Genomic DNA, 4,747 nt, shown 5'->3' on the forward strand with positions numbered 1-4,747 from the left:
TTTAATATTAATGCCAAGAACTTCCAGTCACTTTTAAAAAAAATTAATTTTACTGAAAGTTTCTATATTGAAAATGAAAGTATTTGTGTCTTATTGCAATGTCAGACCCCAATGTCTTCTTGGCTGCCTTAGTCTAAGTGTTCCTCTGCCTAATGGAATTGCTCTTCTAGTTGTCTCTTTGTACTGGTCACCTCTGACCTTTTCCATTCTGCTTCACATCAGTGATTCTGAGGCTGTTGGAAAACTTGGAGAATATTTAATGTCTTATACACCGTGTAGATCCTTGAACTATGCAGCCATGGAAAACAGAGAAGCCTCTAGCATTTCTGACCTCTCAATCCAAGAAGAAGATTGATGTAACCTGAAGTGTTGTCTAAATATAACTTTTTTAAAAAGCTGGCTTGCTATAGATCCCGTGTTGACTACCACTTTCTGTCTGCATGGTTTAGAAACACAGCACCATTTCCAGCTGCTTTAAGTTCTAGTAATGGATAGAAATGACAGAAAAATTGGGCACTTTTTATTAAGTAATCTTCAGAGCCTATCTTGTGGAATGTTGTTTCTTTTAAACGCTATATATGTTCTATACAGAAACACATATCCTGATATTGGTATGTTGCTCTTCGAAATTTGAATTCTCAGATGAACCCTTGTATCCAGAGTCTTGGGGTCATAAAAATCTCTGTCTTCTTCAGTGACATTGATCCTTGTACTTTTTGGATCCAAAATAGTGCCAGTCCTAAAAGCCATCTCTTCAGTGAAAGTAAAACTACTTTGTCTCTTCATTCTTAAGCGTGCAATTATCGTTGCAGTTTTATTACCTACATTTTAGTCATTAAATTCGGCAAAAGTTTTTCAAGTGGCAACGGGAAAAATGTTTTGGTAATGAAGCTTCAGTCCTCTGGGTTACATCTTAAAAGCTCTTGGCAGAGCAAATGTGGTTGCTTGACTGCCCTTTGTTATTTTAAGAGCATTCCTAACTCTTTGCAATAAGGTTTTTTCCCTCTTTAAGAGCAGTACTAATAGTTCCTTATTACTGGCAGCATTAAAGTGACACTGTAATTAATTCATAGTAAACGACAAACCAATGGTGTCATTCTGAAATGCAGAGAGCAAAGACCTGCAGCATGGTACAGCATATTCAGTATGGAAATCCCTGGGTTTTTTTCTCTTACATAGTATGAAATTCATTACAGATATTTGTCATGTTACCATGATGCACATGGTATCGTTCTTTCATAAGCAGGTTGGTCTGCCTGGCCGGTTTTTTCCTCACAGCATAGCACAGCTGGTTAGGTTAGCACTCTTGTTTGTGTTTTTCACATGAAAAATTTCCAAATGTTCGTTGTGCTGGCGGTTGTCACTGTGGTGAAGGAGAGGGGAAAAATCACCATAATGGCTCTATTGGCATAAAAGATAAGGGACATCTGCAGTAGTAAAGAAGATCCAGTTCTTGGTTCATGCAGCAAGCATTTCCTACTGCTGTCTCTTAATCAAATGTTAGTGCACTCAAGTCTGGTCTGTGTAGCACCTCAGAATAACTGGAAAAACTGCACAAATATGACAGAACATTTTTTCACAGCAGGAGACTCGGATGCTTCCCTCAAGGATATTCCTCACTGAGGACTTGAAAAGAGACTTTTTTTGAAGCCTTAAAAGAGACATTTATTGGTACAGGAATGACCTGGGAGAAGAGCAGACTATGTCCTATTTAGTCCCTGTTTCACCTTGCCAAGAACAATTTTATTTGATTTGGGATTCGAAATGCAGTAGTATGATAATTAGTTGCTAAAATGTGCTGTTTGACCATTCTAATTGTATGTCCAGCTGTAATCTTTGTTAGGCAAAATGGTTATAGTTCAACACTCATACTCTTAATTACTTGGCATTTCCTTTTCTTCCTGGTTTTCTGAAAATAAGGACAAACCTGATAACTAAATTTGACTACTCCAATTTCTTTGCAACAGCAAAAAGAGAGTTGTTGGTTTCAAAAGTGTAGGTCTCTTTGGATCAAAATAAAACTTTTACACTTGTAGCTTTCCCAAAACACATAGGAATTTTTTGTTTGATTTGATGGGGTTGGATGAATGAGTGTTTTGAAATTCCTGGATTTATCTTGTGTGGGCTTTTCTTACTGTTTTGTTGTCCTGTGAAATGCATTTTTTTAACATTTGCAAAAATGAACAGTTACATGGCTTTATGTAATATCTTCAATATGATTATTTCAGCACATTTAGGATTAATTAATCCTTCAAATACTTCATAGTGTGCAGTATTATTTTAGGCCTAGAAGACAGAATCAGGTTCATTTAAAGTAGATATGGAAGTGTAGTGATGTCTGGTTTTCCCCTGATTTCACAACAGGGTGATCTTTTGTAATGCTGCCAACTATTCCAAGATAAAGTCGGCCTCCTCTTAAGTCTCCGTGCATCATACATGACACTGAAGGAATCTGAAACCAAAAATGGGAAACTGGATTGCTGACAGTTGTGGTCAGTGATTGAATGGAGCTAAACATCAGAGGAAGACAGGATCAGAGGTGAGGGTTTGAGTCTGGCCAAACTTCTTCCTAAAGTGTAGAATGTATTTGATACTCCAGATATACTGATTGTAGTGTGTAAGTGGCTTTAATTGATGGACTGGGAAATTTGATATCCTAACTCGGCACTTGAGAGTATGCTGCCTTTACATGGTTACTCATGTAATTCCATTAATTTCAGATGAGTCATGATTTTGAGGTAACTAAGACATTTTAAGTATTTATTTACCCCATAGTGTTTCTGGAAAATATAAATTTAAAATCTCAAATGCTGGTAAGCACACATTTCTTATTTCCAAAAAAAACCCCTTTCTTTTTTTGTTTTAGAGTCTCATGATTAAATATGATATTGAGTCGTGATATCTGTTTTTAATTAATCAGTTTAGCAGCAGTGTACTCTTCTATGATGGAATAAAATTAAAATGTTTATTGGACAGGCATTGACTGTGTGGCTGATTATTATGTAATTATGCAGCATAACCACAGGCTGCAGAGAACTGGGGTGATAGGCTTCCTCATGTTCAGGATATCATTAATAATAAGCACGATATTTTGTTGCTTAAATACTTTGTTTAATGGGTTCTCTGTATTTAAACTGACTAGGTGGTACAGCTGACAGTTTCCCTGATTCCTATGATATTCTATCTCTACTGGCAAAGCTGAAGTGCATCATTTAGGCTTAATACATTTCCAGTAGAGGAGGATGCTGTGCAGGCCTTTTTACAAATGTGATGCAGACACAGTAGCAAGCAAATAAATAAATTAATAAATCAGCAAGTCAATCTCTATGTTATTAAGCTTCTACTGGTTTTGCCAGACTGGTCTCAAACATGACATGTACTTTGAACTAACTCTAGTTGGAAGCAGATATAATGTACATGGACTAAAATTATAGCTAATTGCCACAGTTTTATAATTTTACACACAGGTGTCACACTAATGGCAGACAGCTCTAGATTGGATAATGAGGCTTTTCAAAGGTGGCAGTACCTTATTTACTTGGCAGATAAGTTTAACCCTCTCTTCCAAAAATACAAACATTGGATTTAATACCTTATAGGTTACATCTTAGAATCCAATTTTCCTGCACTTCACTAATCTTTGCTCTAAAGTACCAAATGAGAACAATGTAGAGATCAAATGAGTTTCTCACTCTACAGGAATAGCATGCAGGTGGGGCCAGGCTTTGCCTGTGGTTCTGGGAGCAGCTCAAGGCACCACCCCACAGAAAGGGCTCTCACTGGCTCCATTTCTGGGCTGGTGAAGTTCCTATGCTCTGGTTCACATGTAACTTCTCACCCCTATCTTTGTTGCCTGGGAGAAGATTAATTCTGCTTCAGGATCCCATCTGTAATTTGGGGAGAACAGTATGTTTCTGGTGCTGAGAAGTAACACAAAGATACATACACTGGTGAAGGGAAGCCAGCTGGTAAAACCACAATGAATCTAAGTAAGCCTGACCTAAATCAAATGGGTTTTCTTTTGTCTTTACGATGAAGATGGATAATATTGGTGCTCTGTTGGTGCAGAAACAGCTGTGGCTGCTGCATCTTATTGTAGAGATTTACCAGTAAAGACTGATGTCAGGGTATTTCCTGATGAATGCAACCCAGTGTGACTCAGCAGTGACACCAGTAGCTTTGCATGTCTTGTCACAGGGAAAAATGTCAGCTCTGTAAAGAGAAGGACCCCATGTGAGGTCCAGGACTGGCCTCACTCCCACACCATCCTGCAGCAGGCGCTTCCCCCTGCATTTGTCTGATCCCTCCACACAACAAGTGTCCTGTGTGGAATCTGCTCAGGAATGGTGTGGTGTAACACAGCGATGCAGACTGGGGACCAGAAAAATTTGGCACAGCTGAAGGGTTATTTTGGGGGAAGCATGAAGCAACAAGGCTGTGCACTCCTGACTTGTCCTGTGCTGATTAGGAACAGGATACTGAGAAATCTTTTAAAAAGATGAAAAGAAGGAAAAGTAGCCTGGGAATAATGTGTCCCAGTTCGTAGCTTAAAAGCCATACACCTAAATCTGAGCTAATCACTCTAATACTCAATGGGTAGTCAATGGGGAAAAAAACAAAACCAAAACAGACACCCTCAGAGTGCAGGTCCTCTCATTCTTATAGAGATGCTTAAAATGGATCAGATGACACATCAACTGGATCTCTTTCCCCTGACTGGAAAGAGAATATAGGATGCCAAATTCAG

Source organism: Geospiza fortis, unplaced genomic scaffold (genome assembly GCF_000277835.1).
Source record: "Geospiza fortis unplaced genomic scaffold, GeoFor_1.0 scaffold181, whole genome shotgun sequence".
NCBI classification, from domain to species: domain Eukaryota; kingdom Metazoa; phylum Chordata; class Aves; order Passeriformes; family Thraupidae; genus Geospiza; species Geospiza fortis.